The 25,643-nt window shown below is 35.0% G+C and overlaps 1 protein-coding gene and 1 non-coding gene across 4 annotated transcripts in view; both read right to left on the bottom strand.

Moving 5' to 3' along the window:
• LOC120412427 (protein scalloped) overlaps positions 1 to 25,643 on the bottom strand; it is a 284,128-nt gene that overhangs the window by 206,436 nt on the left and 52,049 nt on the right. The gene's annotated exons all lie outside the window — the stretch shown is intronic.
• On the bottom strand, positions 18,484 to 18,556 carry Trnak-uuu (transfer RNA lysine (anticodon UUU)). Its single transcript has one exon. It is a non-coding gene; the product is annotated as a tRNA-Lys (tRNA).

The following is a 25,643-nucleotide window of genomic DNA, read 5'->3' as shown; positions in this document are numbered from 1 at the left end:
GGACCAAAGAGCCTATGTCAGGAAATATTTTTATCGGATTCCCCGGACATTTGTACATAATATACTAAAAAATGGGAGGAGTTCATTAACAGGATTCCGAGATATGATTTTTTGAAAATAAAATCCGTGTTTTTCGACGCGCCGCGCGCAAAAACCGGAGAATGACGAAATTGGCAAAAAATCAACTTTTTTCACTAAAACTGCGATAACTTTAAAATTTTAGCGATGACCTATAGATGTTTGGGTACCAAAATTTTTGTAATTAAAAGACGCAACTTTTGGTACCCAAACATCTATAGGTCATCGCTGAAATTTTAAAGTTATCGCAGTTTTAGTGAAAAAAGTTGATTTTTTGCCAATTTCGTCATTCTCCGGTTTTTGCGCGCGGCGCGTCGAAAAACACGGATTTTATTTTCAAAAAATCATATCTCGGAATCCTGTTAATGAACTCCTCCCATTTTTTAGTATATTATGTAAAAATGTCCGGGGAATCCGATAAAAATATTTCCAGACATAGGCTCTTTGGTCCAGACACCGTCAAAACGGCATTTTAAAGTTTCATACGCCCTTTTCATATGTTAGGCTAGATTTTTGAAACTTCTTACTATTTTTCTTTGAAAGGCCAACTTATCACCTTTCATTTGCGTATAAGACAGATGAAATCGGTTAAAATGGCGAGGAGTTATGATTTTTCGAAAAAAGTGGTTTTTGCGAAAATCGACGAAAATGGCCATTTTTCAGACCACCCTAACACGGCGTAGGTCACCCTAATGGCCAATCAAAAAATACGGGTCTAATTATTTTGGCCTAGGAACCCTCAAAAAAATTTTGATCCCGATCCGAGGACTTTTGTTTTTTTCCATGCTGTTTTCGTGGGGAATTGCTGTATATATACAGCAATTCCATTTGAAAAGAGCCTAAACCAAAAAAAAAGTTCTCCGATCGGGCTCAAAATTTTTCTGGGGGTTCCTTGGCCAAAATAATTAGACCCGTATTTTTTTGTTTGGCCATTAGGGTGGCCTACATCGTGCTAGGGTGGTTCGAAAAATGGCAATTTTCGTCATTTTTCGCAAAAACCACTTTTTTCTAAAAATCATATCTCCGCGCCATTTCATCCGATTTTAGCTGTCTTAGACGCAAAAGAAAGGTGATGAGTTTGGCTATTTGGGAAAAATAGTAAAAAGTTCCAAAAATCTAGTTTAACTATTGAAAAAGTCGTATGAAAACTTAAAATGGCGTTTTGACCGTGTCTGGACCAAAGAGCCTATGTCTGAAAATATTTTTATCGGATTCCTCGGAAAATTTCACATAACATATCAAAAAATTGGCGATGTCGAACCGTACGTTTCCGAGATATGATTTTTTGAAGAAAAAAACTGCGTTTTTCGACGCGCCACGCGCAAAAACGGGAAAATGACGAAATCGGCAAAAAATCAACTTTTTCCACTAAAACTGCGATAACTTTAAAATTTCAGCGATGACCTATAGATGTTATGGTACCAAAAGTTGCGTCTTTCAATTACAAAAATTTTGATACCCAAACATCTATAGGTCATCGCTGAAATTTTAAAGTAATCGAAGTTTTAGTGAAAAAAGTTGATTTTTTGCCGATTTCGTCATTTTCCCGTTTTTGCGCGTGGCGCGTCGAAAAACGCAGTTTTTATTTTCAAAAAATCGTATCTACAAAACGTACGGTTCGACATCGCCAATTTTTTGATATGTTATGTGAAATTTTCCGAGGAATCCGATAAAAATATTTTCAGACATAGGCTCTTTGGTCCAGACACGGTCAAAACGCCATTTTAAGTTTTCATACGACTTTTTCAATAGTTAAACTAGATTTTTGGAACTTTTTACTATTTTTCCCAAATAGCCAAACTCATCACCTTTCTTTTGCGTCTAAGACAGCTAAAATCGGATGAAATGGCGCGGAGATATGATTTTTAGAAAAAAGTGGTTTTTGCGAAAAATGACGAAAATTGCCATTTTTCGAACCACCCTAGCACGATGTAGGCCACCCTAATGGCCAAACAAAAAAATACGGGTCTAATTATTTTGGCCAAGGAACCCCCAGAAAAATTTTGAGCCCGATCGGAGAACTTTTTTTTTGGTTTAGGCTCTTTTCAAATGGAATTGCTGTATATATATATATGCAATTTGATCATTTATGGTATTTGGGAATGGTAGGAAAAGGAAGAAGGTAAGGAATGAAATAAATACATATAAGCAGTAAATTAAAAGATAATTCCTGGAAGCTGAAAACAAAAAAAAAAATTATGGTACAAATGCTCCAGATGGTTCCATTGCTGTTTATGTAAAGTCGTGAGTTAGTAAGTTATTTGATCATATATGGTATGGGGAGGTAGTAGAATATAAGTAAAAATGATGCATGTTAAAAAGGAATGGTAGGATAATGGAAAATGGATAGGATGAGGAATGATATGAATTTGGAAATGTTATTAAAAAAAATGAAGCTTTTTTTTTAAGGATAAATTCTAGAAAAAAAAAGCCACGTATCAACATATGAATCACAATAGCTTATAGGACCTTTTCAAAACAAAAACTCTAGAATTACTTAGCATGAGATACTAAGAGCAATTAATAAGTATAGAAGGAAGTTCAAGATGTTTAAAAGGGAGGGGAGGAGAACAGTAACCCTAGGTTGAAGAGTCAAGTCTCCATTAGAAGACACTATTGAAAAGGTTAGAATCTGAATATGAAATTCTCGATTTTTTCGTCAATGTATGCCCAAAATTTATTAATACTTAAATTTGCAATCGAAAATGATTTAACACTTTTTTTGATAATGTATAGGCATTTTTAACCCTCTAGAGCCCACAGCTGTTTGCTCATCGTAAAAATTGTAAATGGTTACAGTTTTGTACAATAATGCAAGAAACACTTTACTTTGACCCACACACATCGAATTGAATTTGAAGTGGTGCACCAGAGCACCATAAGGAAGATGAGGAACTTTTTTTTAAATCACAAAAAAACGTTTTCTTCAAATCTATTGGTTCAATTGTCTGAAAAAGCTTCGGAATGTGTTTAAAACTACTTATTCTTTGCTGTTAGATCATAATTCTGAAATATGAATTACACATTCTAAAATCTCCGCATTTTCGGATTGCTTTGATTGACTCATTCAAAACTCACTAACACCCATTTTCATGAAAAATAAGGAAAATAATAAAACCATCGGTCATGACATGTTTTGTCTTGTTTTTAAAATAGTCAAATTTTTATAAAGTTTGGTTTTGATAAAAATATTTTTTTCTGTAATTTAGAAAAAAAAGTGCTCCTGAATATTTAGTTGCTCACATGATAATGTTATGTTATTCCCAGGGGTTCTTGCCCAAGGTTCAAATAAAAGCAAAACATTTTATGTTTCATAAAACTTTGAGTTTGGTATTTTTTACAGGCTTTCGAAAACAGGTCTTATTTATTTCCCCAAAATTGGCCCATTTTTGTTTAAATTTCTTACTGTAACTTTGCTTGTGCTTAAGGCTTAACCAAATTTGATAAAATTTGGGTAGATGTTAGTATACATTCGACATGAAAACCTGCAACTTAAAGCACTATGAAAAGTTGTGTCAGTTCCGAGATATTTGAGTTCAAAGTTTTAGTGCTCTGGAGTAACCATGGGCAGGACGTAGGAACCCGATTTTAGGCGAAAAAACATTTTAAGAAGAAAAAACAGAAAAAGATCCGAACCGACGACAGCATTTTCTTAAAGAAAATAGTGCGCCTTTACCAACTAAGCTGCAACTGCTATGCAAAGATTTGAGCGAATTTGGTTAAAAAGAGAAATGGAAAACTTTGACCGCTGCAGTGAGATTATCGTTTTCAAAAATGAAAATAAAAGATTTTTTGGTTGATTTTGTTTGTATTTAAATTAAAATGGCAAAACTCATTGCAAAAACCTAAAATTTTCCCTTCCCTGCCTTGCAAGGGTAAAGGGCTATCTAGGAAGGCGCTCTAGGAAGAACGCTGAGACAAGCAAAAAAGCAGCAGCCAAAAAAAAAAACGCACACACAAGCAAAGAAGTGAGAGCACGAAGAAAAATGAGACAAGGAAATTAATTAAATAATGCCTCATTGACGAAGACGATGACGATAACGACGACGGCAGAGAATAACCCGAGACTGGGGACGTTTCTTGTGTGCGCACACGACGACGACGACGATGGTGATGACGATTATAACTCAGCTAGCGAGGAGGAGGTGGATGAGAGGGAAGCAAAGTGGATTTAATAAGGGAATTACTTAGGGAAGAAAGAAAGAATTAATTGAGGGAGTGAGGGTTGGGGGAGGAAGTGTGGAGGAGGTCATAATATTAAATAATCATAAAATAATAGGCAATCGTATTCATAAATTAAACGCCGGCGTGGCTCCCTGTTTTTGCATGGAAGAGGTTGCTGGAAAGGGGTTTCAAGTTCTCACACGAGTGATTTATTGTGGGCAATAATTTTTAAATTAGATCAAACTTAATTTTAAAACTTGCAATTGGATAAGCAAAAAACATACGCATCGAGGTTGAGGAAAAGGATTTGAAAGACGGGAAGTCTTGATGCTTCACTTTTTCAAAGGGATAAGGGAAATTCTCCACGGTAACCCCAAGTAAGTTAAGTTTGGAGTTGAACGATTTTGAGTTTAGGTGAATGGTCTAGTTCACTGTTCCTAAGTTCCATGTAATGAAATCATACCTTTTTCAAAACTCATTTAATTTCCGTTCCATCTTTCGATGCCCTCAAAGGTTAAGAGAAGGGGATCCCACCACCGGGTTCTTATATAAAAATACATCAAGATAAAAATATAAAAAAAGAACGCACAAACTGTATACGAATACAGTACCTCTGAATTCCTCGGGAAATACCTCGAGCCGTCGTTTCGTTTGGCGTGGCCTTTTGGTTTGGTTTTTGTTTTGGAATTTAGCCGGCTGGCCAACCTCGGTGCTGATTGAGTTTGACCGCTGGATAAGGGGTTGGGGGAAACATTTTTTCTTGTTTGTTTCTTCTTTTTATGTTGAAGAAACCGCCATCTTTAAGAGAAATTAAAATTAAGGTAGTTTCAAGAAGTTGAGGTGTCAATTTTCAAATCCCAAATGAATTTAAAAAGTCTCAATTGATCTAAACAATCAATTTCATGTAAATAAATCGTTCAGGATTCTTGGAAATATCCAATTGCCTCAATTTGCCAACAACAATCGATTCCGGAAGCTTCCCCAACCACCAACCGAATCCATTCTTCAAGGAGCAAATCTTGACCGACCTTGTCCGCAGCATCCCAGCTATAGGGTGGGAATCCCAACTTGGGAGGGGAAAGGAAAGGAGAACCACTTTTAGTAGCAAACTGAGCTGAACTGCTGCTAAACTGTTCTTTATTAAATTTCACAAGACACGAGCGTTTAGACCCTCTTCTCCTTCTCTTCGCTTTCCGCAATCCCTTTGCCAAAGTTCCAGTGGAAAGCGACAAAGTTTTCCCAACAAAACACAAGATTTTTCTTTTTCGTGATCGCATGATTGGCTTATATCCCATTTTTCTTTTAAAAGATTTCAAGCTTCCATAATCAAAAAGAAAAGCTTGAGTCTAAACAATTCAAATCGGACACTTTTGTGTCTAATTCAGACTTCCAAAAGGATGAAGGGACCACCAGAGGCAACAGAACGGCACGGAGGTCGAGCCAGAAAGCCAAACTCTGGGAAAACTCTCCGACCAGAGACCAGAGACCATCAGCTCAGGCAAGTAGCGAGCGAGCGAGCAGTTTAAAATTATATAGTCAACTTTGGGCACTTTGCTCTTCTGAACCTAGGACTAACCGGAAGAGTTGGTTCCCAAAAGGAAGCAGCAAGGGGGAAAGAGTGTTGAAATGGTTCTGATCTCTGGCCAACCAGCCAGACATCATCCGACGACGACGGCGAGCCACCAAAAGAAAAAGTTTCAAAGTTTTCCAATCTAACCTCCCCCCAGCTTCTGCCGAAGCTGACCGACTGGCTGGATATGGTTTAGGGAGGGTGTTGAGGATTTTTTCAATGGGAATGTGGTTATTTTTGAAAAAAAAAATGATTGCGGTATTTTGGATAATTGCATAAACAATTATTGCTGAAAATTTAAAGATTCGTAGAAAAAACTTGTAAATTCGATTGCACAGTGCTCCAGCTAACAAAAATAGGTGGATATCGGATTTTCAAAAAAAAAATCAGAAGAGTGATTGCAAAAGGGAAGGGACAACTTTTGGCTTGGTTGAAAATAAGGGTATTTTACGATTGGGCTGTTTTAGAAAAAATACCCAGCATTTTTTTCTCTTCTAGCAAGCTGTTGGTTGGACTGTTCAGGTGATACTTTGAAAACTTCAATTTTCCTGTTTGTTTTTATTTTATCCGCTGTATCTCAACAACCAGTGGTCCACTCTGTTTGTGCGAAATTTTATGAAATTTTCTGAACTCTTCGAAAAAAATAATTTCAGAGATAATCACTTATGGGCACAGTTTTAGGAAAATCGAAAAACTATGTCCGGAAGATTGTATAAAGGGTGTTTTTTTGTAAGAAAACCCGTCATGTTATAAATTCAGAGGACGGATCTCAGATATTTTGATGAAAAATTTGTCAGGATCTGTCATGCGTTGGATGGGTAATCAAAAGACCTTTCCAACGCGTCCAAAAGATTGAAGATCTGACAACCCTATCAAAAGTTATGAGCACTCAAGTATTAATTATGCACTTTTTTAAAGCCAAATCCCAGATATTTTGATGAAAATTATGTCCTTATCAATCATGCGATCCATCGTTAGATGTGTAATCAAAAGACCTTTTCAATGAGTGCAATAGGATAAAAATCTGACAACCCTATCAAGAGTATATTAATGTCAGGAAAGCACCAACCACCTTAAAGTGGATTAAGCAAGGTTTTTTTGTTAAAATCAAACTTTAAGCGCCCATATCTCGAAAACGGGGCATTTTATCAAAATTTATGAAAATTATATTTTACAACTAAAATAGCACTGAAACATTTTGTGGTAAGAATTAATTTTTTTTCCAAAACAAACACTGTCCCCAAATATGAACACTGAAATATTTCAAATAATGAAAAATACAGATTTTGTGAATCGAAATTTTTGTTAGAAAAAATAATTGAAAAATCTTCATATTTTTTATCGTTTTTCAGTTTTTTTTAGAAAGTACTCAATCAATACCTACTTTGCCGAAGACACCAAATCAATCAGAAAACTCCTTCAAATGATACAGATTTTCGAATATTTACTTACATTTTTTGTACAAATGGTAATCCGATGGTAAAATCGCATGCAAAAGCATGCACATCACCTTCGTCAAAATAAACACTTAATATTACACACTGCATTTACAATTTTTGCAAACACAAAAAAAAAGTTGCAACCGACGGGATTCAAACCCAGCACCAATAGTAAGGACTGACGCCTTAGCCCACTCGGCCATCAGACCGATGAAAAACTGTAAGGATAAACGCATATATGAGCTTGACATTTCGGTCAAGTAGGTTTCCCATACTGATGGGCTACATAGGGACGTGGCGTTACATCGTGCTGCCACCTGGTTTTTTTAAGCGCAAGAGTGTAAAAGTGCTGAGTCATCGTCTAAAAATAGATGGCGTCCTATCTCGCCCAGCAAAATGAAGTCGATAAAGTAGTCGGTTTCGATGAGAAAAAGTGGAAAATGTGGTCTAGAAATAGCGACGCCATCCCCCTATATTTCAGGGTGTAGAATCACATAAAATTGCATAAAATAATGCAATCTTTATTTTACACCCAGGCCTTTTACACGCAGCTGGATTACTACTTTTTTAGCTGTGTATACATTAGGGTGCCCAGAATATGGGACTTTTTCTCAAAACCTCGCTCCACAAGCTGAATATTGTTCCTTGAGCTATTTTAGGACTCTGGGCCAAATATGAGCAAAATCGGTCAACATTTACCCATTGATACTCGGAGGTGAAGTTTGTATGGGAAAAATCGAAAAAATGTATGGAAAACCCAAGTTTCTTACGGTTTGGTCTGCACGGTGAGCTACTTCCATCCAAATATCACCAAAAGTGAGATTCTTATTGAAAATTTAATGCTCTACAACTTTGTAGAACATTCCAAAGCTCTAAAACTCGATCCTGAAAAGTTATTAGCGATTTAAAAAAGTCATTTTTGCATGAAAAACATTTTTTTCACCAACTTTAGGCTCGGGTATCAATGGGTTAATCTCATCCAATTTCGCTCAAAATTTACACAGATGCTTAAAATAACCCAAAAAACCGTTTTCCGCTTGTGGAGCAGGGGGTCGTTTTTTCTGGGCACCCTAGTATACATCTATATATAGACATCTGCCAAAATTGCATGGTATGGAGAATCGGAATGGGTGCACAGAAAGAAATGGTGACAGATTTTGTGTCAAAAATAATGTGTAATATTACATCAGATAATGATGAATTTCATCAGTTTCTGGTGAATATTCATCAGGTTCACATTTTTACACATTTTTTATGTAATATTACTCAAAAAAGAGGTATTATTCAACCTACCAAATTTTCAACATTCCAAAATTCAACTTTTTTTTCTGTGCAGATAACGAGTTTTGGGACCAAAGATCGAAAAAAGTGCCTGAGTTGACGAAAAAAAAGATTTTTTAACAAAATATTAGCAAAACGTCCCACGAATTAGGAATAATCATCAAACGAAAAAAAAATTCTTAAAAATTGTAGTGCTTTTTCAATATTGTTTGAAGATTCAAAATATTTTTTTTTTTGCGAACAAATAAATGGTTTTGGTTTACTTCTTTCTTTGTTAATTAAATGTACAATGTTTCTTCAACCAATTGATTTATTCGTATTTGAGCAATTCTCTACCAAAACCGGAAATGGATTTTATTTGTATTTTTTGATTTGGCTCAAACTTTGTGGGGGCCTTCCCTATGACCAAATAAGCTATTTTGCGTCCTTGATTCACCCATACAAGTCTCCATATAATTTTGGCAGCTGTCCATACAAAAATGGTATGTAAATATTCAAACAACTGTAACTTTTGAGCGAATTTTCTGATCAATTTGGTGTCTTCGGCAAAGTTGTAGGTATTGTTGAGGACTATTGAGAAAAAAATAGGCACACGGAAAAAAAAATTTGAGGATTTTTTATCAACTTTTTTTGCACTAAAACTCAATTTCCCAAAATACGTATTTTTTGATTTTCGAGATTTTTTGATATGTTTTAGGGGACAAAAATCCGCAACTTTTGAGCCATAGAGAAACATGGTCAAAAAATCTGCCGCCGAGTTATGAATTTTTGAAAAAATAGTGATTTTTGGAAAAAATCGAAGTTTCATGCAAAAACAAGTTTGACATTATTTTTTAATGCAAAATTGAATTTGCAATCGAAAAGTACTTTACATGTTTTTTGATAAAGGGCTCCGTTTTCTAGATATAGCCACCGAAAGTTTGATTTTAGCGAAATATTTGCATTTTTTCAATTTTTAAAAATAGTGACCATGAGTGACCATTTCTAAAAATATTTTTTTTGAAAAGTTCAGAAAATTTGCTATAGAATTGTCTAAGAGACATTGAAGATTGGACCTCTGGTTGCTGAGATACAGCGGCTTAAAGAAAAAGAAACACGAAAATTGAAGTTTTCTAAGTCTCATCCAAACAGCCCACCATTTTCTAATGACGATATCTCAGCAACTAATGGTCCGATTTTCAATGTCAATACATGAAACAATCGTGAAATTTTCCGATCTTTTCGAAAAAAATATTTTGAAAATTTTTAAATCAAGACTAACATTTTGAGAGGGCCAAACATTGAATATTATGCCCATTTAAAATGCTAGTCTTGATATTTAAAAATTTTCATAATATTTTTTTCGAAAAGATCGAAAAATTTTACGAATGTTTCATATATTAACATTGAAAATCGGACCATTAGTTGCTGAGATATCGTCATTAGAAAATGGTATGTTTATTTGGTGATATTAAGAAAACTTAAATTTTCGTGTTTCTTTTTCTTAAAGCGGCTCTATCTCAGCAACCCGAGGTCCAATCTTCAATGTCTCTTAGACAATTTTATAGCAAATTTTCTGAACTTTTCAAAAAAAATTTTTAGAAATGGTCACTCATGGTCACTATTTTTAAAAATTTAAAAACTGCAAATTAGCCTGTCCCATTTTGAGGTCATGTCGAGGAATTTCAGGTGCTCACTTCTTAAATGATAGATTATGATGTTAGGAACAATGTTTTCTTAGACAAGAAAAAATAATAAAATACTTTCTCGCACCCCCTAGTCGATTTACTAAAAAAAGTCACTTTTTTGAACAAATTTTCTAAAATCGCTTGGAATCAATACAAAAACTGTTTCGATCAGGTTTGTATTATCTTCAAACGATAGGTTTTTGTCCATAGATTAAGATGCACTATCAATATTGGATGAAAATTTAAGTTTTTGGACTCTCCCAGGCGGATTTGTGTCGAAAAAATCGCATTTTTTCGAAACTTTTTTCAGAAATGTTCATTTAATTTAGGGTAGCCTATTTTTCCCAGTGAAACCAATACATGCAGCTTGTAAGAAATTTCATGGCGAACATTTTTCCCTCTGAGAAAATGCAATTTCGACACTCCAGAGCCGAGATATTTGAGTTTTAGTGAGGAAAAAAGTGCCAATTTTCAAAATTTCTCAGAATTCAGAAGCAAGGCCTACTAATTACACGATGTACACAGTAAAAAATAATGTAAATTTGGAAGCTGTAATTTTGGAAGGTTGAATATTAGCTCTTTTATGATGTAATTTTACCTCAATTTAGACTGAAAAAGTGACATTACACCAGAAAAGTGGTAAAATTACACATTTCCAGAGGTAAAATTACACCTTTTTTATAACATAAAAGATGTACCCCTTCCCAGATGTAATATTACCATGATTTTTTTTTCTGTGTAGCAGGCATATGTCTCAAAGGTCGGGGTATGCTTTTTAATAGTAATTTTGGCCGCTGAATCCGAATCTGAAATCAAATTTCGTGCAAACAGTGATGTTTTGGAGCTACACCCTTTTGGAATGTTATTTGCGTGTTTAAGAGGCAGTTTTTGTAAATATTGCTCGGTTTGTTCTAGAGGTCGTATCGAGGTGCTCCGATTTGGATGAAACTTGCAGCGTTTGTTTGTCTATACATGAGATGAACTCATGCCAAATATGAGCCCTCTAAGACAAAGGGAAGTGGGGTAAAACGGGCATTGAAGATCTTAAAATTGCTCGCATTTAAGTAAAACTTCATCAATTCCAACTATCTTAGATGCATTTGCATGATCTTTTGAAGCACTACAAAATGAGCCATAGACATCCAAGATTGGTTTAACTTTTTCTCATAGCTTTTGCAAATTACTGTTAAAAATTGTTTTTTTTTTAAACCGCAATATATTTTTTGCAACAGCCTCCAACACCCATACTCTTTTAGTTCAAGTTAGGGAATTTCATGGACTATAAGCCTACGGTAATAACTTTTTTGGCCAATCGCAGTTTTTCTCATAGTTTTTCGATTTTTCTATAACAAACATTTTACAACGTTAGTTATTGTCCTGTAGGCATCCATAGCGGCACTTTTTAGTCTCACTTTTGTCATATTCGAAATCCTCGGAAAATTCAAACTTCAATGCCCGTTTTACCCCACTTCCCTTTGTCTTAGAGGGCTCATATTTGGCATGAGTTCATCTCATGTATAGACAAACAAACGCTGAAAGTTTCATCCAAATCGGAGCACCTTGATACGACCTCTAGAACAAACCGAGCAATATTTACAAAAACTGCCTCTTAAACACGCAAATAACATTCCAAAAGGGTGTAGCTCCAAAACATCACTGTTTGCACGAAATTTGATTTCAGATTCGGATTCAGCGGCTAAAATTACTATAAAAAGCATACCCTGACCTTTGAGACATATGCCTGCTACATCGTGTAATTAGTAGGCCTTGCTTCTGAATTCTGAGAAATTTTGAAAATTGGCACTTTTTTCCTCACTAAAACTCAAATATCTCGGCTCTGGAGTGTCGAAATTGCATTTTCTCAGAGGGAAAAATGTTCGCCATGAAATTTCCTACAAGCTGCACGTATTGGTTTCACTGGGAAAAATAGGCTACCCTAAATTAAATGAACATTTCTGAAAAAAGTTTCGAAAAAATGCGATTTTTTCGACACAAATCCGCCTGGGAGAGTCCAAAAACTTAAATTTTCGTCCAATATTGATAGTGCATCTTATTCTAAGGACAAAAACCTATCGTTTGAAGATAATACACACCTGATCGAAACAGTTTTTGTATTGATTCCAAGCGATTTTAGAAAATTTGTTCAAAAAAGTGACCTTTTTCAGTAAATCGACTAGGGGGTGCGAGAAAGTATTTTATTATTTTTTCTTGTCTAAGAAAACATTGTTCCTAACATCATAATCTATCATTTAAGAAGTGAGCACCTGAAATTCCTCGACATGACCTCAAAATGGGACAGGCTACTGCAAATATTTCGCTAAAATCAAACTTTTGGTGGCTATATCTTGAAAACGGAGCCCTTTATCAAAAAATCTGTAAAGTACTTTTCGATTGCAAATTCAATTTTGCATTAAAAAATAATGTCAAACTTGTTTTTGCATGAAACTTCGATTTTTTCCAAAAATCACTATTTTTTCAAAAATTCATAACTTGGCGGCAGATTTTTTGACCATGTTTCTCTATGGCTCAAAAGTTGCGGATTTTTGTCCCCTAAAAAATATCAAAAAATCTTGAAAATCAAAGAATACGTATTTTGGGAAATTGAGTTTTAGTGAAAAAAAAGTTGATAAAAAAATCCTCAATTTTTTTTCCGTGTACCTATTTTTTTCTCAATAGTCCTCAACAATACCTACAACTTTGCCGAAGACACCAAATTGATCAGAAAATTCACTCAAAAGTTACAGTTACAGTTACATACCATTTTTGTATGGACAGCTGCCAAAATTATATGGAGACTTGTATGGGTGAACCAAGGACGCAAAATAGCTTATTTGGTCATAGGGAAGGCCCCCACAAAGTTTGAGTCAAATCAAAAAATACAAAAAATAAAAATGGTCGAAATCGGCCGATTTCGTAGAGAGTTGCTCATTTGCAATAATTTATAAAAAAAAAAACAAAGGGTTAAGATTGGATATCCCTTTTCAAACAACCTTCAAAAAAGAATGGGAACCACCAAGTAAAGGTGCCAAACTACCAGACTTCCACTGTAGCCCTAATACATTGTACTACCTCGCCGTCAACCCGTTTGCAAATATTAGAAACCGTATTCTCAACCGGGGACGAAAGGGCAGCAGAAGAAATTGCTCTTTTCCTTGGTCATGACAGTTTGCTGCTCGACAGCTCATTGATGGCAGAGAGAGGGGTCAGAAAATTTTCCAAGCCCAAGATGCCCCAAACCCCTGCTGGCGGAAAGTCGAAAGAAAGTCCTGGCCTTCTTCGTCTTATTTGGATTTTCCCTAACGCTTCAACAAAAGGGTAAAATCGACGGGGATGGGGTTTGGGGGGCCGAGGAGGAAAATGCGAAGAGTTATGACCGAAAGGCAAAAGGATAAGTGGCAGATTATAAATTTGAAAAGCTTTATTATCCAGTTTTCGTCGGTTGTCCGGAGCTGCTTCTGGTTGGAGCTTCCACACTGGTTGCTCTCGAACGTTTGTGCCTCTCGCTCTCTGGTTCAGGTTCAACCATGGAGGAAAACTACAAGCAAGCAAGCAATAAGAGTTTTGGCCTCATCGATTTTCCGGAAGATGATTTTCGTGATTTTGTATTCGGTTGTTTTGCAAGACAAACGAAGCGTTTCTTGTCGTCATTTATCTTCGTTTTGTTGCAAGGATTGATGACAAATTTGGCGGAAGGGGGGGGGGAGGCGGGAGACGTGTTTTTGCAATAATTGAATTGTGTTTAGTAGTTTTACTGGATAGATTTTATGAAAATAAATACAAATAATAAATTACTCTAAACGTTTGAAGATCCTTCCATGTATATTTATCGTTTTTGTTGAGATAAACTGGAAACAAATTTAAAAAAAGCTATCAAAAATCTAACAGTTTAATTACAGTCACAATTCACACAATTTATGGATCAAACTATTTTTAAAGCTTTAAATATTTTTAATTTTGTTTTCTATAATTTGGAATGTTATTTTTTGATTCCCACTAAGTGATGCATTCAGAAACAATCTTACATGATCATTGCATACGCATATTTTGCACATACAATTCCCAGAATCTGTAAAAAAAAACCCTCGCTCCCCCTTCCACAACACCGTCACATTCACTCAACCTCCCTCCAAACCACGCACTGGTGCACCACCAATCAATGCACCTGTTGGATGTTGTTACCCTTCACGCAGAGAGACATCTCCCCACCATCCTCAATTCATTCCTCTCTCCCTTCCACCCTCTTTGAAAAAAACCCATTTGTTAGTGCGCGTTTTAATTTCCCGTTTTACACAAATAAATAATTAAAATTTTCCTTCCACTTATTCATTACCAATTAACGCATTTCAACACGACTCTCTGACTCCGAGTTGCGTTTCCCCCCCTCTCTCCCCGCTCTCGCCACACGCACTCCCACCGAGAAGAACGCTCAGCAAGCACGCAGCGGATCAAAAACAACTCTCTGCGAATTTGGCGCGAGCGAACTCAACAAGTCGCACTTTGGACGCAAACCGACAGTATACAAACGCGTGTGTGACCGGCGATGCCGGTAGGCCCCTCCCATGGTGTGAAATTGGATGGAGGGGAGGTGGTGTGATTTGAGCACGTTGGGAGGGCTTGACTAGTCTTCTTTTGTGTATTTAATTTGTTATTTGTTGAACATAGTGAAAATTTTTACTAAGAAGTTAGTATGTTTAAAGTGAAAAGTAAATACTTTAAGAAATAATAAGTTTATTAATGTAATAATAAAAATCGGAAAATATTTTCAAATAAATTCCTCGCTGTCGTGCTAACTTGTCTCACGTGAATTTTGGGCCAAATTGAGTTCAGAACGCCATTTTAGGCAGCTTAAAATGCCTCACCGTTTGACCTTCACAGATCCCCAAAATTCGATTTCAAAACCGTAAAAACTCCCTGCATTGTTGTCACTCTTCATATAAAAGAAGTTTCAATCTTGTCGTACTAACTTGAGACACCCTGAAAATTGATGTAAGTGCGACAACTGGTCAAAGAATTTCAGGTCAGAACGCGTTTGACACACGTACAAGCCCGACTATCGTAAACATTTGTAATTATAATTCGAGATTCAAGCAACCAAAATCAACCAAACTTCGGGTAAATGCACAGAATTGTCAACCAAACAAAACGTGTTTGTTATTGTTTACATTTCGTGCTCTCGTTTTTAATTATACAAGGTCAAACATTAAAACGCGTTTTTCTCGAAACGTCAAAAGGCGACAAACGATAAGATAGCACGACAGCGTCGATTTGAAAAGACATGGAAGAATCACGTATTTTCGACCATATAAAATGTCAGGTTTGATTAGACAATTCAGGAAATATTTCGATTTGAAAGATCAGAAAGTTTCACAATACGCATGTACTTCCTTTTTTTGACATTGAAAATCAGATGCGTATGTGCTAAGTTATCGTCTCAAAAAAATTGAATGTATTTTGGTGATGCAGAACAACCTTATTTTTCCTGTTTTCTATTCATGTTTTTTTTTTAAATTGGCAGCGCCGCCAAATGAATTTTGACCAAATTGTGCCCTAGCTTAAAATATGCCATTTTGATATCTAAAACATATCAAAAATAAGAATTAAAATATGTGTTTTTTCGCATTTGTTTATTTGAAAAGTCCAATTTGAATACAGTCCAGACTCGATTATCCGAAGGCTCAATCATCCGAAGTTTCGATTATCCGAAGTGCCATACAAACCTTCGAATAACTAACAAAAAATTTTTTTTTTGGTTTTTTTATTTACTAACTTTTAACATCAAATTCGAGTTTTGCGACCCTATTTTAGTCAAATTTGAATGGTTGATTGCCTATTAAATTAAAAAATGCATTTTTTCAATATTTCATCACCGCCATTTTGGCCGCCATATTGGATTTAAAAATTCTAAATCACTTTAGAGTTGTTTAGGGGACATACTAAAGCACAATATCCGAAGTTTCGATTATCCGAAGTGAAATTTTGCCAAGGCCTTCGGATGATCGAGTCTGGACTGCACTGGGTTTTTTTTTAAGAGTGTTACATTTTTTCTGAAAATTTCTAAGCACAATCTACAACCTGTTGAAGGCACCAAATCGATCAGAAAATCCGTTCTCTAGTTACAGATTTTTCAATATTTTTAAAAGCCTTTTTGTATGCCTAAATTGAAAAGAAACTTTATGGACGAACAAATGATGCAAAATGTCTTGTTTAGTCATAGAAAAACTACACACAATGTTTTATCCAAATAAAAAACACAAAAACTTATTCTAAAGATAGGGGATCTTATTCAATCATGCCTCTAATGTTGGCATATCAGCACTTTGACGTTCAATTACAGCCAGTGTTGCCAGGTTGCCAGATTTTTAGAGTGGCAATTTAAAATAATTTAAATTTCTTCCAGACAACGTTACATTTATGTATATTGTTAATTTTGTAAAAAATACGCAATTTTTGAACACAATTTTGCTTATTAATATTAAGCAAGAAACTTGTCAGATTTTTCCAGATCCAGGAAACCCTGATTACAGCTCATAAAAAGTATTTTCAACTGAGTGATTCCGTGTGATAATCAGCTCAATAGGAAGTGTGCAAGCCAGTTTTTATCAAAAGTTTCCGACTAAGTTAATTCCATATCAAAAACCGAGTTTGCTGCACACTAGGTTTTAAAGAATTTGAGTATGATGAATTTGATGATGATGATGATGAGAATTGTTTCCGGATCTTTTGTGGGATCCTTCTTTGTCAAGTAGTGAGAAAGGCACCAAACACTTAAGTAGATTTACTAAGTTTATTTTGGAAGATGATAGCTACAACAAAATTATAGCCATATCTCATATCTAGCTAGCTATTTTCAGAAATTTTGTTTGAACTTTAATAAACAATAAATAAAGTTCCAATTTTGTAATTGTCAGCTACACAAAAATGTTGAAGAATTCGCAATTTCGCCTGTTTTTCATAAAGCTTTAAAAAATCCGCGAAATTCCGTAAAACTCTGATGTATTATTTAGTCCAATTGAATTGCTACGTTCAAAAAACTGATTTTTGAAGGTTTGCTCAGATGCTTTCTCAAAATTTGGTCGGTTTGGAAGGCGAAGATTGCGAGATAAGTTTTGGTGTATCAGACATGTTTTTTTTTAAATTTATATTTATTCAGTTTTCATTTCCATGTACATTCATTCAGTTAAAATATTATTGAGTGTCCAATCACAAACGATGACTTTTCACCTCAATTTTATATACTAGCAACTTTCATTTATTCATGAAATATTGTAGCTTTCGCTATTCAGTGATTTCAAATGTAGGAAGTCCTACATGTACAAAAGGGAAAAGGGATACCTTCAAACTAACTTATAAACTATATAATGAGCGGATCAATGCAGCTGAAGACTGCAATGTTTTTTGTCGAAATGCATCAATTATCTTATTGGATATAACATCCAAAGTGTCAGCTTCAGCTAATTGATGAAGTTCACTGGTGCTGAACCAGGGAGGAAGTTTCAGAATCATTTTCAGAATTTTGTTCTGAATCCTCTGAAGTTTTTTCTTCCTGGTTAAGCAACAGCTTGTCCAGATCGGCACAGCATAAAGCATGGCAGGTCTGACAGATCGGCACAGCATAAAGCATGGCAGGTCTGAAAATTTGTTTATAAATTAACAGTTTATTCTTGAGACAAAGTCTAGAATTCCTGTTTATAAGTGGATACAAACATTTTATATATTTGTTACATTTAACCTGTATACTTTCAATGTGGTGTATCAGACATACAGTTGCATGGATTGGCAAGACCAACAACTTTTTACAAGACAAAAAAAATCACATAAATTTTCCTGAAAGGTTACATTTTAAAAATCACCCTAATCGTGAACCATATTTTCAACCATACCAAAAGCTGCTCCTTCTCATTTGCTGCAACTCTTATGCAACTTATGCAACTCTCGAAAACTTCAATTTTTTTCGGAAAATCCATTTTCCACTTAATTTTGCATTTTGTGCACTTTGCATGATGTCGACGAAATGCCGCAAGAGGGGTGAAATGAATAGAATGTAAAAAATCGTTGACAAAAAGTCAACAAAAATTAAAAGAAAAAAAAAGTTTCGTGACGTCATAACAAATATCGTGTCTTCCTCTTCCTCTCCCCATCGTCACGTTTGTCAAGCTAGCAAGAACAGCCTTTTCCCAAAGAGCATGACGTACTCCATGGACGACCCCTTGAACTCAATTTCAAACGTGTGAAGAAATCCACTCCTTACGACAACTGAATAAAAATATTAAACAAAAAAGCTACCCGCCCGATAAGGGACTTGAACCCTTGACCGTTGGATTAAAAGTCCAACGCTCTACCGACTGAGCTAACCGGGCCTCATGGCATAGGGAGAGCGAAATGCGCGTGCAATCCCTCTTCGCCGTTTTGTGCCATGACTCATAATCGACGTTGATTAGAAGTTGCGCGTGGATAGTTGCCAGATGACACACACTTGTGCCAATATACTGTGGCATTATATAAAATCCGAACTGATCACTAGACTTTTTGCTTGCGATGTTTTTGTTTTTCCTTTTTATTGCGTGAAAATTATTTTAATTTGTTTTCGTGTATTCATTGGAACTAAGAATTAAATGAGTTTTAAAATATACAAGCTGATGGCTAATTACACAATTTTATGCCATCTACAATCATCATGATATCTTCCGCATAAATGGTGTTGGTGCGTTTCACCCTTGTGCAAAACGTTTCGATTCCAAGAACAGCATTCTTTTTAGTTAAACTGCATTTCCGGTGTGGCTCGCGGCGTGGAACAAACGCCGGGCACGTTCAACATGATTATGCAACAACAACAACAACAACAACTGTGGTACAACAAGCAAGGAACAGCAGAAACGAAATAAAACAAATTTGAGAAAATAAAGGCGAAAAAAAAGACGTAACTGCCTCTATGGTAGGTATCTTCTCTTCACAACTGTTGGAGGAAATTGGTGTCAAAGGTGTCCTTTGTGATTTTATTCGTAATTATCTATTTAAAAGTTTTAAAAAAACATCACCAAATTATATTTATGCTAATTAAATAGTTTTGATAAGAAGTAAATAAGACACATTTGCAGTTATCAACTCCAACCGATGGGAAACAAACCCACCAAAAGAGTGCATCTGGGTGCACACGTTCGAAGTCGTCGTCGTCGCCGTTTGCTCGGCCACTTCTGGGCCTTGTCTGACGCCGCCGCCGCCGGGGAATCAATGGGCCGGAACGGGTTCCAGTTCGAACGGCGACGACGACGACGACGACGCGTGAGAAAGTTTAGCTCTTCCTGGTAGAAATGTTGCCTTTGGGTTCTGCGAGGGGAAAAGCTATCGGTAATAATGGTTAAGCAATCGATGTGATTGACAATGATTTGAGTGATTATTTACAAAATAGTTTAATAAGAATTTAATTTCACCTTTTTAAGTTTGTGATTTTGAATTTTCAACACCGCGTAAAAGAATTCTCATCTACAAACAAAACTATAAGCAGGTCGTGATCCACTTCTCCAAACTACTCTCCAAACATAAACACAAGAACTAATAAAACGAGTGACAAAGTTGCACAACATTCTCGCCGACGCCATCATCCGTCATCATCAGCTCTGATCTAAATCCAGACGACTACGGTGGCGAGCCAAAGCTGCTGAGCTTGCACTCAAAGTGCGGTGCAAGCAAACGTTGATGCATTCATTGGTCATGATCACGACTTACTATGAGGTTCTTTATGCCACGTGGACTTGTTTTGGAGGAAATGTTTGGAGAACGAGCGATATGATTGCTTCCGAAGATTTAAAGTTAAAGGCCTTCAGAAAAATACTGAAACGATGTTTTTCCCAATACATTTTCGCGATTTTTCCCATATAAACTTCAATGACAAAAAGCGCCTTAACCTAAACCGATTTGGCTTAAAATTGGCACAGTTACTTATTATTGCCTAATGAATTGAGCCAGAGGGTATCCCTGATGTCGATATTTTTTATTGTCACCCTAGTGGTGAGTCACCCAAAACCTCTTTCCGATAGAAGGCTTTGAGGAAATTGAACTCTCTGATTGTAATTCGTATGAATTAAGAATTATTTCGTTATCTATGAAAACTGAATTGATTTTAAAAACTTTTAAATTACTTAAAAAATTATCAATCATTAAAATTTCAAATCTAGATTATAAAAACAATACTCATTATTATTCCTCAAACGCTCAATAATTTAAAAGTTGATGCTCAAATAAACGAAATTATTTTGTCAGAATCCAAAACGCAGAATAAGTGAACAGAAATATTTAATTTTTAACAATTAGGACAACCGGTTTTCTTGTGTCAGTCTCCTTTCCTAGAAATATTTGCTTTCGGCCCTTTTGAAAATTAAATTCGTCTTAATTTTTGTCATATAAATGTTAGAGCATTGAAATTTCTTATGAAATTTATCCTAAAAACACATTTTACATAACAAATAGGTAAGCCCTAGGGGAGCATCCACAAAAAAAAATTACCTTAAAGCAAGGGTGACCAAAGTATGGCCCGCAAGGTGTTTTTTTTGTGGCCCGCGGAACCATTTAAAATGATCTTGTAAAATGGCCCATTGACCTCTTGAATGTGATTTCATACTTTTTTTAAAAATTGCACTTTTTGTGCACGTTTTTGTGCATTTTTTTATTTTTGTTAATACAAAACTTATGATTAATTAATATTTTGTTAAAAAATCTTTATAATTAAAACAATTTCACACGTTTCAATGTAAGTGGAACTATCGTCAAAACTTTCATCAAACATTTTTGGAAATATTTATAAAACGTTCAAATTTGACCTAGGGAGAAATCTGTAATAATTGTAAAAATATAAGTATCCTATATTAATTAAAAAGTCATAATGACCCTTTTATGCAGGGTTGCCAGGTTGCCAGATAAATCTGGGAATGCCAGATTTTTCAAGTGTCAGCCAGAATAAAGATTCATCCTTCTCTGTGCCAGATATTGACAGATTTTGCCAGATTTTTCACTCAATGCCCATTTTGAACAACTTTTTGATTAAAATGAACGAAAATATTTAAAAATGTAATGTGTTTTTCTTAAAGAAAATGTAAATTCAACATTTTTGAGAGCATAAAATCACTTCAGCCACTTGAATTCTACAAACTTTTGAATTGATCTATATCCTCTCTCTCTCTTTTGCACCATTCAGAATTGTTAGATTTTCGCCTGCCAGATTTTTCCAGATTTTTTATCGATACTTTGCCAGATTTTTCAAATTTTGGCCTGGTAGCCCTGTTTATGAACTGACCCTCAAACTTACTTTGCACTTAGAAACTTTCCCACGAAATTAAGGCTGCTGCAAATATTTTAAAAAGCTTGTGTCGACCAACCCTCCCCTCCATATCATTATTAAAAATTGGATCGAAAATTCAGGAGCAAAAATATTTTTCCAAAAAGCTTACAATTTCAATGGAAATTTATGTACAATCAGATTTAATCAATCAATGCATTCCTCTGCGTTTAGAATTTTGAGCATTTTGAGCATTCGAGTTTATGAAAATTGGTTTGAATTTAAGTGAATTTTCGATGATTTTTTTTTTCTCACTCAAATGTTTTTTCGTCGAATCTTACTTTTTTTAAATAATGATTGCAATTCAACTTTACGGGTACTTAAAACTTTTTTTTTTTCATTGAAGTGTGAAAATTCTGGCTCTCAATGAACTTTTTTTAGTCACTCTTAATTTTAAGATAAAATTACACCGTTACATAAATTGTTCAGATTACATGTCACCATTTTCGAGTTATAAAAAAACTTGAAAATTTCAATGAAAACACAAGTACATTCAGCTAAAAAAAAATTCAAGTGCCTGAAAAAAATAAAAACAATAAAATCAATAATACCGATAGAAAACTGCTATTTTATGTTTTGCCTTCCCCACCTTACTGAGGAAAGGCTATAAAATCACTCGAATAACGAACTTATTAATTCGACCTCGTAGACCCACCTTAACGTATACATATCGAGTCAGAATCAAATTCTGAACAAATGTCTTTTCGTGTGTCTGGATGTGAGTCTGTGCACCGAAAAATATGCACTCGATTATCTCCGGACTGGCTGAACCGATTTGAACCGTTTTGGATTCGATCCGTCTTGGGTCCCGTAAGACCCTAGTTAATATTATGAAGTTTAGAAAAAATACTTCAAAAGTTATGCTAAAAAAAAGGTTTTAACAAAAGTCCTGAAGATTGGAATAAGAGTGGTTTTTGTAAATCAATGCTATACATTTTTGGAAAGCTTTTTAACAGACCTTTCAAATGATCCTAAAACATCGAAGATCTGACAAACCTATCAAAAGTTATGAGCACTTAAGTGTTATTTATACACTTTTTAGAAGCCGAATCGCCGGATTAGCATATAAAATATATTTAGAGAGATTTTGTAGGTTGGACATTTTTATTTGACCAAAAAAATATATAAAATGTGAGGAAGGCATCAATCACTTAATGGTGGATTAAGTAACATGTCTTTATTATTTTTAATTAACCAAATAATAAAAAAAAAAACATAAATTTCAATAAATATAAACTGATAAATGTATTTTCTAGTCTTTCAAATTAAAATAACGTATTTTTTTTAAATAACCTATTTTGTAAATTTGGCCCGCAAGCTCATCTGAGCTTCAAATTTGGCCAGGTATCCAAAAAATAAAGGTACTTTTCGACCACAAACTTTTGAAAATAGCCGAAAATCTAGTTATCAACCAAAACACTTTGTCTGAAATGAAAGCTTAGGCCCTTTATGAAACCGACCTAGAAAACCAGTTCAGGGTCCAGAAAATTGCAAATTGAAAAATTGTAAAAGAAAAAAGTAAATTGAAATGAAAAAATAATCACTATATGTAAAATGCTTCTACAAACAACATTCTTAATCAAGATTTGAATGTTTTTCTAAAACAAACATGGCCGCCAAATGGCCGACCGGGAATTATGCCTTTCAGAGCCTTAACATTTCACATACGATAGTTAAAGCGCCCAGTTTATCTTAGTTTATATTGGCAAATGACCATCTAACTTCGATTGCCGATACGGCAAAAAGGCGGGTTTGATATAACAAAGACCTTTGGTTCAATTCTCGATATCGGTACTTTATTTTTGGATAGGAGAACTTTTTTGAAAATGAAAAAAAGATAAGAATAACAAAAAAAAAATTTTTTATTTTTTTTTCGTTTTCTGATTTTTTACATACAATTTGAAATTCAGTCAAATTTGAGTGGTTGACTGCCTGTTATACTACCAAATGCATTTTCATTACTTCATCACTACCACTTTGGAAATTGTATTTTTTTTATGTGTCTGCACCAAATAACTCAGTATTCAGCAAAAAGCAAGCCTACTCACTCACTCACTCACTTAAAGTATCATTTGAAGTAGTCCAATCCAAAAGTTTACATTGTAGTTCTCTTCAAACAAGGAAATAATCTACAAGTGTGTTTGGCTTATCAACCAACTTGAACACTAATTGAACAAATAAGCAATTGTCGATGAAACAGAGGAAAAGCCCAATTCGTGTAATGAATATTAAAATATCATCAAAAAAGAAATACTTAATTGCTATTTTTAGTTTCCTAGCCACTCATCAAAAATCCTCTAACCTTTTCCATAATTAGCCAAATTTATAGCACATCTATTTACGCATTCTCTCGAGCTCCTGGCCAATGACTTTCTCAATTCTACCCGGGGGTTGACTTATTGACCCATTTAATTCACTGGAACTCGGTCGGCCGGTCGGTCGTCGTCCTATTAGCTAGTCACTCGAACGTATCGTAATTTATATTCATCTTATTTCCCCTCCCTCCCCCGCTTTGGGAAAATTCCTGCGTGCTCGATCAATTTTCCCTTGGCTGAAAAACTCGGTGATAATAAGAAGAGGCAAAAAGAAAACTTGCTCGAAATTGAACTTCGCAGGAAAAATGTTCGCTCCAGTTCAGATGAAAGCAATATCAGCAAACAAACGAAAATACAAAAAAAAATACAACTGAAAACAAGAAGAGGAAAAATTCAAACGATGAACGAGCCATTTGAAATGAAGAAATCAAATCAAATTCTCCTATTGTTAAGAGGGTCCGTCCGGCAGCAGGTGGAAAACGGTTCCAGTTTTTCCGAGGAAAAATTGAGCACACACCAGTGGGGAAGGAAATGGAGCGAGTGAACGAACAGAAAAGAAATAAATAGGGGGAGGGGCTCTCAACAATTGGAGACCTCCCCCTGCCACAAAAAAAAAATAACGCTTATCGATATGCGTGATGATGGCGGCGGTGATGAGGGGGTTGGAAAAGAGGGGTGGTGGTTGCCAGGAAAAATACTCCACCGAACGCAGAGGAATGTCAAGTATTTCCGATCTCTTGAAATTATTTCGAGCAAATTCAGTGCTGATGTGCCTGGGCGAGAAAGAGAGAGATTGAGTTGAAATCGAAGGTTGTGGGCTTTCAGAAGGAACACGCTCATAACAATGAATGAATCGTGTAGGTTTAACGTGGGAAAGTTAATTCACTATCAAACTTCAATATAGCGCTTCAATAATGCAACTACAAAGAACGAGCTTCTTTTTATTACGCCTTAAAAGAAATGCATCATTAACCCTTTAGTGGCCAATTTTTTTGTTAATTTTTAATTTTTCCTTGTTCAGGAAGACATTTAGAGCAACTTTTATTCAACTGCTGTGTGAGTTGGCGGAGAATTGCCCTATTAGTATTTAGTATTTTTATAAAAGTTTATCTGGATATGTTTTTGTTTTTTTATTGGTAGTTTAAGGCCTATTCTACTACCTTAAGTCAATATATTATGTCTATTTGCTGTTTTTTATATTTTTTTTATATAAACCTAAACCATAAGCCTTCAAGTCGCAAAAATTGTGTCAAAGCATAACTTGGAACTTAAAAAAATACTGCATATTTATTTGGGCATAAAAAGTATGGGATATTTATTTTTAACACGGCCAAATTGACCCAACAATAAACAATTTCTCGAAAACATTGTCTAAGTGACATGAAACAAGTAAAATCACCAAACTTAAGATATTTTGAATTTCTTAGAATTCTCCTTTCTAACGATCATAAAAAAATTAAGAATTGGTTTAAAAAATATTATTTTTTGTTGAATTTCCTATCCAGAGACGCGGTTGGATCTCAGAGGATTAATTTATTCATATGCAGAAGTTAGAGATGAGACAATTTTATGATTTATTTTGAATTGGTTGAGGTATTGTTGGAATATGTGAAAAATCAAGAGACATTTTTTTTAAACTTCACAATTTTAATTAAAATAGAAGATGAATCAACTGAAAACAACCTAAAATGCATTTTTCTCCATTGATAATCATATTTAGCATGTTTGGGATATTTTAAACCCTCTACAACCCAACCCCGCCTCTATGCGGGCTTTGATCTAAAATTCGCCAAAATGACC

Source organism: Culex pipiens, chromosome 1 (genome assembly GCF_016801865.2).
Source record: "Culex pipiens pallens isolate TS chromosome 1, TS_CPP_V2, whole genome shotgun sequence".
Lineage (NCBI taxonomy): Eukaryota > Metazoa > Arthropoda > Insecta > Diptera > Culicidae > Culex > Culex pipiens.
This window is presented reverse-complemented; position numbering and strand designations above follow the sequence as displayed.